Raw genomic sequence first — 8,449 nt, forward strand, 5'->3', positions numbered from 1 at the left:
TATGCTAACTGCTTCAACAATATTGCTTGACTCCTGATTCTAGTGTACCTTTATAAAAGTTAGACTGGACTCTGATTTGTGCGTTTCAAGTGAGGTAGTAAGGATAACAATATTAGTCTGGATATTACTGAAAGGTAACCATGCATTTGGATGATCAGGAAACAAGACAAAATGGTTGAACTGTGTAACATAAATTTTATTCTGTTTGCAAGATAGCAAGCATAGAAAAATACTACTCCTGAGACAGCCTGAATATCAAGCAAGTCTTAGCAAATAATGTGACTGTGGACTTAAGCATCAATAAATCAAAATACAAAATTTTTCTTCTTCACAATGCAAATATATGTAAGAGTTGAGGTTGAATGTAAGTCCACACTGGGAAATAATAACTAAGCCTATCAGCATGTATTGGGTTTTAGTGAATTTGGCTTCATATACCCCTAATTTAGAGCGTGCCAAAGTTTGCAATTAAAAGCAGCAACTGAACAGTGGCTGAACACTGACTCATTAGTAGAGAGTTACAAAAGCTCAACAAAAACCTCCTAAATTATAGACCTCCGCCATGCCTAGGGCTTCCTCAGTTTTGACAAAGCACTGTTTTTAAAGGGTAAGTGCATGTTTGGGGATGGAACTGTGTGTTTTTTGATCATTATGTATTTATTTACATCAATCTTTTATTGCATCACAGATACAGAGATGTGCAATAGAACTTCATTCCACGATCTAGAGGAAAACTCTTTTAGTGTTTAATCTTTAATTTTTATCCATTTCTAACTCCATTCCTCCCCCATCATGTTAACCATAATGTGTAAAATCTACATGTTTTGGAGCACATTTTTATTCTTAAAAAACAGTGCTACAGATTATGGTGGATAATGTAGGTGTCCCACTACATCCCCTAACTGCCATGAATGTTGGCTGGTAAGAGCCTCAGTAGTGCCCTTTACTGAATTATGGCCCTTAGCTGTATGAGAGACAGCCCTACCCTGCTTCTTTAAAAACAAAATTCAACTTTTATTTTGAATTTGATTTTGAGTGTAAGGGACTACCTGTGCAGATTTGTTTCCCGGGTATATTGTGTGATGCTGAGGTTTGTGGCACAAATAATCCTGTCACTCAGGTAGTGAGCATGGTACACAAGAGTTGGTTTTTCACCCCTTGCCCCCACTGCTACCTCCCTCCTCTAGGAGTCCCCAGTGTCTATTGTTCCCATCTCTATATCCATCAGTATCCAATATTTACCTCATACTTATGCGTGAGAACACTCTGTATTTGGTTTTCTGTTACTGTGTTAATTTGCTTGTCCAGCTACATCCATGCTGCTGCAAAGGACATGATTCATTCTTTTTTATGGCTGGATAGTATTCCATCTATTTCGCTTCTTGCTTCTCTCGTTCTTCTTTTCTTAAGAAAAGTACTCCAACAAGAATTCCTCTCAGGCTCTGCTTTTGGGGAATACAACCTAAGACACAGGTTTGTTACAGGAATTACATTTTACTTATATATATGAATATTTTAGATATATGTGTATTTTGATAAGGGAGCAAAAATGGCAGAATAATTTGTAAAAGAGAAATAAGAGAATAACTTTTTCATTAGATAACATGACCAAATAAAACTTATCACCATTAAACAGTATTTTAAACACAGTAGTATCAACTCTAAGAAACAGGATGGAAATGCAGAATGAGAATCAGGTGTAATTATTTTATTACTGGTATGTAACTAGTACTTAGAACACAGCTGAATACATGGTAGATAATAAAAACATGTTGAATAGATGGAAAATTGATGTGCAACAGAGCTGGCATTACAAAGCGGTTGGGAAGAAGAGATCATTCCAGTAAATGGTTCTGATGTAATAGCTTATCCATATGATAAAAATTGAATCCTGTCTTTATACTCTAAAACAAATCAATTCCAGTCAGTTAAAGATATAACTGTAAAAAGTAAAATTTTTAAATATTTATCAGAAAATATAGCAAATATCTTTATGACCTCAATATTGGCAAATGCTTTTTCAAATACATCAAGAACCATGTGAACAATAAAGGAAATGATGAATCTCAAATTTTTACTCAGGAAACTGAGGCAGAAAAATTGCTTGAACCCCGGAGGTAGAGGTTGCAGTGAGCAGAGACCACACCACTGCACTCCAGCCTGGGCAACAGAGCAAGACTCCATCTCAAAAAAAAAAAAAAAAAGTTTCTGTATCAAAAACACAAACAAACTGAAAAGATAACCCACAGATCAGGAAGCATATTTGCAGTACATAAAACTGACAAAGAATTAGCATTCAGTAATGTATATAGAATTATTATAAATCAATAAGAAAATAGATGAAAATTGAAAAATAAACATTATATGAAGTAAACCCCAAGGAGTAAGTAAATACATGTTAAGATTCTCAACCTCAGAAGACTTTTCATGTTTATCAGATAAATAAATTTTATAAAGCAACAACTAACAGTATTCTCTGAATGTGCCACTTGCTAGCAGGGATGTCAGTGAGGAATAAAGAGCAGGTACATCCATGAGGTACAGTGAGAATACAAATTGGAGTTACCACTTTGAAGAATCATTTGACAGTATCTAGATAAATGCAAACACTACTGCTGTAGGAATTTCAGTTTCAGTTTTATACCATAGGTGAACTCATACACTTGTGAACCAAAAGACATACAAAAATGCTCATTTCAAAATGACTTGTGATGTCAAAAAACTGAAATGATCTGTCCATCAATATGACAAGGATAATACTAGGTAGTATATTCACACAATGAAATACTGTACAGTCAAATAAACATATTAGATGTACAAATAACAAAGAAAAAACTCAAAAACACAATGTTAAATAAATCAAGCTGTTTGCAAAAGGATACATGCAGTATGGTATCTTTTTTATAAAGCCTTAAACATATAAAATAATACTGTATATTGTTTCTGCACAAATACATATGTAGCAGGAGCACAAAAGTATAAACAAGGACAGACTAATTTTAAACTTTTGCCAGAGATAAGGAAATATGTTCTTGGAGGTTTAATGTTCAATTGCATATGGGGTTAAATTTTATTTGAAATGTTTTATTTTTTAAGCTGAGGGAAAAGTTTGTAGGTTGTGGTTAAATGATGTATACTTTTCTATGCCTGAAAGTTTTATTGATGAAAAGGAAAAATAATATTATGCTGTTTTGTAAGTATTAAATGTACATTATATGCAGATATATGTGTGGATGTATATGTATATCCACACACATATATATGCATGTATCTGTATACACAAAATATATAGCTTTATTTTATTTATTTATTTATTTTGATAAAGACTCTCCCTCTGTCACCCAGGCTGGAGTGCAGTGGTGCAATCTCAACTTACTGCAACTTCTGCCTCCAGGTCTCAAGCAATTCTCCTGCCTCAGCCTCCCCAGGAGCTGGGACTACAGGTGCATGCCACCACGCCCAGCTAATTTCTGTATTTTTAGTAGAGATGGGGTTTCAGCATGTTGGTCAGGCTGGTTTTGAACTTCTGACCTCAAGTGATCTACCCGCTTCGGCCTCCCAAAGTGTTGGGATTACAGGTGTGAGCCACTGAACCTGGCCTATAGCTTTGCTTTTTACTTAATTCCCTCAATGATTTGCTTGTTTGCTGTCTATTAATTACTTGAGTTGTACCATGCAGATCATCAATGTTCTGATAAATTCTGACTGATTCATTGTATTCCAGTATTCATCCCTCCCATTTTACTTTTATTTTTCTAGCAATGGACAGATAAATGCCTTCTGTTCTTCTACTCAAACTCTTGTAGACCTATGCAGGAATTTTCTTTGTGGTATGGATGGATCATAGAGCATGTGCATAGGTAACCTCCAGGCACACTCCCATATATTTCTAAATCAAATTGCCCCAAATGGCATCTCATTTTAGACTTCTACCAGAAATGAATAAGGGATTATGTCTTTCCACAATCATCTCCAAGTCTATCATTGGTTAATACAATCTACAGAATTCCTTATTAAACAGAAATTTTAAAATACAATATAATAAAATTAATTAATTCATTTTTACCTCGTACCGTTGCCCCCCCCTTCCCCCTACATCTGGTTATCTGGTTAAGCAAGTTTGTTCTTAGTCCAAGGTCACAAGAACTGTCTGGGCTGAGGACTAAGTGTTCTAAAGGTTCTAGCAGGGAATTTCAGCTTCTCGAATACTCTTGGTCAAATAACTATTCTCCTTTCTCTGAGAAGGTGATCCTCCTCAACCACAGAGGCAGTTCAGGAGGAGTGCCTATGGAGGCTTGAGAGGGAGCGTCACATCTAGGCAGCTCTCTGGACTTCAATCAATGAACTGTGAGTTGTCCCAGACAAGGCATCCTAACCTGTGGTTGGGGAAGTCGAAAGCAAAACTTGACTTAGCAACAGTTGACTCAGCCTTTCCTTTTGTGCATCTGAGTTCCCATGTGTAATATGGAGGGATGGACAATATAATATCTAGTATTCTGTTATACTCAAACTGTTCATGATAGAATTATTTTTACTAACTGATAAATTTCATCCTTCCATAGCTGTCAGAATCATGTTTGGTAATATCAGCTTCTCGTGTGCCCTACAACAAGCCAATTATAAACCAAAGTCGTCTCAGAATCTAGGTGGTTCCATGTTAAACTGTTTGCCAAGTATATTACTTTAGCTTAACTGCCATATAGATAGATTCTCAAACTTCAATAATTTCACTTAATAGAAGCTCTGTCTCACCCAAATAAAGTCTTATTGAGTGTTTCTAGTAGGGAGACTTTTCAAGCAATCATTCAAGGACTTGGGATTTTTTCAAATCGTATTTCTCCCCCTTTTTAGGTTCATGATGCTCTCTCTGGCCACCTTCTAGAAGGAAGAAGGAACAGAGGATCACTGTGAGAGAACTTTGAGGATCAAATCCCCAGTGGTACATGTCACTACTATTCACATTCTCTTTGCTGGAACTTGGTCCTATGACCTTACTGACAGAGAGGAAGGCTATGTAACCCAGTCTAGGCATGTGCCTAGAAGAAGAGGAAACACCTTTTGAAGAACAGAGAGCAGTCTCTGTCATACCGGGGGTACCTGTCACATTCCTGTAGAACAAAAATCAGTGGCATTTTAGTTATTCAAACAATGTAACAGCATTTAAACACAGTTTCATAACTAGGGTGAATCACCTGTAATCTCATACCAGGAACAAAATATCTGCTAGTATAATGCAACTTCACATAGCTGTAATCTTAAAGGGCATGTACTTCCTTCTTCGCTTTTCTTCCTTCCCTCTCTGCCTTTCTCTCTTCCTTCCTGCCTGATTTTCTAACTTCCTCCTTTAAATATTTCTTGATCATCTGTTAGTCTGGACAGCAATATAAAGATCAATAAGGCACAGCATTTTAAATTTGCCCTCAAGAAGTTCCAATAGTATAAGGGTAGGCAAGTAACCAATTACTGTAATAGTGGGACACGTGCTGTTATAGAAATAAATAGAGTGCTGTGGTAGTCCTTACCCAGAAAAGATGTCTAGGGTAGATGGTATCTGAACTGAAATTAAAAAAAAAAGTTCTTTGAGAATGGGGCACTGAGATTGAACCCGGGAGACATGAGATAACTGTGAGTCCTGGAAATTGCACATAGTTAGATTGACTGGGAAATAGAGCGTGGATGGGAAGTGGGGAGAGCTGAGCCAGTAGAGTTCTGATAGGGTCAAATCGTGAAAGACTGTGAGCTCTGCTAAGGAGATGATGTTTTAGCTTAAATAAAGAAGATTCACTGAATTATTTTAAGCAAAGGAGTGATCTGATCAGAACTCTGCTTGAGAAAGATAACCCTCGTTGCTGTGTGAAAAATATATATCAGAGGCAAACAAAATTGAAGCCAGGAGACCAGTTAAAAGACAAAATTCACAATTTATATGAGCTATGATGATGATTTGAGTTACGTTGTGATTGACATTGTAGTGTAATATATAGTATTAGAGAGATGTTTAGGTGATGAAATCAAGAGGGCTTGAAAATTGATTGGATGTGAGGCATTAGAGGAATATGTTAGGGGTGGATCTCAGGAGTCTGGTTTGGAAAATTGCATAGACAATAAAAGCAGAAACTATTGAAGAGGGGGAGAAGATAAAGAATTTTGATTTTCTTTTCAGTTCTAAGGTATTCTTGGAAATATAAGTAAAGGATGCTGACAGGAGGTTCATTATAAAACAAATTCAAGGGTGAGACTTACACTGGAATTAAGAAACATAATTGGATCTATAAGAGTAAAAGAAGTTGTTCAGGGACCATGTGTACAGTATGAAGACCAACATTTAAATGAAATATAAAAGAATAAAAGCTGACGATGAAGTCTGTGAAAGAGCAAACAAAAAAATGAAGAACAGAACAAGAGCATGAAGTCACAGAAATCGATGGAAGAAAATTTTAGGTGCAGATCAAAGATCAAGGAAAATAAAGATAAAAACGTGTCAATTAGGTTTGGAATTAAAGAGTATATTAGTTTCTTTTTGAATACAATGTTATGGCAACCTGGCAAAGAATGAGATGACTGGAATAAGGAAGGGAATGGAAAGAGAAATGAAAAGGGCTGTGAATAAGGAAAAAGGACAGAAGCTCCAGAGTTTATTTGAAGGATTTTTTTTCTACCAAAACCAGGAAAGATTTAATAAAATGTAAATGCTTTTAGGGAAAAGTTTGTAAAGAGATATTTGTTGACAATAATAGAGCAAATAATGGAGAAGTAATTGGTAGGATGAGGTCCTGAGAAAGCAAGAACATTCCTGGAGGAATAAGCCTTCCATTTTAACAGGCAGTAACAAAGAGCAATGAATCAGGATGAGTCTATGTTTGTCAGTTTAGAGCGGTAATTGTTGGTAGAGCTATGGGAGCACTCCGATTTTACTTGTGACAAAAGTTTAACTGCTGAGAGCAAACAAGGTGGTGGGATCAGCTATTATTTTTAAATGAAGAAATTTAAAAATCACAATTGTGAAGTAAAATCTCTCAAGAAAGGTAGAACAGGAATACTAAGCAGGGCCGTGTGCCTCTTTGAAGTCAGCGCTGATGCAGTGACCCCCATGCCAAAGGGCTACTTTGGGGCTTTCTCCTGCAGTGCTCATTGAGCTATGTGAGAAGGCGACGATGGGAAATAGCTGAATGACCGCACACGGGTCACGCGAGTTTGGCAAGAGGACAACTGAGGCAGGCGTAGCAGCAAGTGAGTGGAGAGAATGCCAGCCAGAAAACCTAAGCTGACTGTGAAAGAAGGAAAACAGTTCCACAGACTGAAGAGTCACATGAGATAGAGACTAAGTGACAGTAATTAATTGACAGAGAGAAGAAGAAGAAATGGTAACATGCTGAGTATGAATGTTTTGCCTGACTATGCCATAAATAGTCATGGAGATATAAATAAATACTTGTTGAATGATGAATGAGTGAATTTTCCTGTGTGCACATAGAAACCTTCCCCTGTTATTATATACCTAGGTTGCTTTGATTTTCAATTTGTTTGGAAATTATCAGGGAGTAGAGTTTTCCTTTCAGACTGTACAGCTCTATGTTTTTAAAATTAATTGACTTTTTTTTACATTTATAGGAAAACTGAGCAGAAAGTTGAGTTCTCATATACTACCCCCTCCCCCATATGCTGCACAGAGTTAACATCTTGCATTCATGTGGTACATTTGTTACCATTAATGAACCAGTGTTGATATGTATTATTAATTAATTCCATATTTTACATTAGGGTGTACACTTTTGTGTTATACAATACTATGGGTGTTAACAAATATAAATGTTATGTATCCACCTTTGCAGTATCATACAGAATAGTTTCACTGCCTTAAAAGTCCCCTGTGGTCCACCTACTCATGCCTACCTTCTTCCCATCCACCCTATTCCTAGCAATCATTGATCTCTTTACTGTTCATAGTTTTTCCTAATTCAAAGTCATATAGCTAAAATTGTATTGTATATGACCTTTACAGACTGACTTCTTTAACTTAATACTAAGTGTTTAAGATTTTTCTGTTGTCTTTTTTGTGGCTTGATAGCTCATTAAAAAAAAAATCTGAATAATATTTCATTTGTGGATGTATCATAGTCTATCCGTTCACTTATTGAAGAATGCCTTGGCTGCTTCTAAGATTTGACAGGTTTATTATTATTATTATTATTATTATTATTATTTATTTTTTTTAGACAGAGTTTTGCTCTTGTTGCCCAGGCTGGAGTGCAATCAATGGCATGATCTTGGCTCACCACAACCTCCACCTTCTGGATTCAAGTGATTCTCCTGCCTCAGCCTCCCAAGTAGCTAGGATTACAGGCATGCACCACCACACCTGGCTAATTTTGTATTTTTTCAGTAAAGACAGGGTTTTACATGTTGGTCAGGCTGGTCTCGAACTCCTGACCTTGTGATCTGCCCACCT

Source organism: Saimiri boliviensis, chromosome 12 (assembly GCF_048565385.1).
Source record: "Saimiri boliviensis isolate mSaiBol1 chromosome 12, mSaiBol1.pri, whole genome shotgun sequence".
NCBI classification, from domain to species: Eukaryota; Metazoa; Chordata; class Mammalia; order Primates; family Cebidae; genus Saimiri; species Saimiri boliviensis.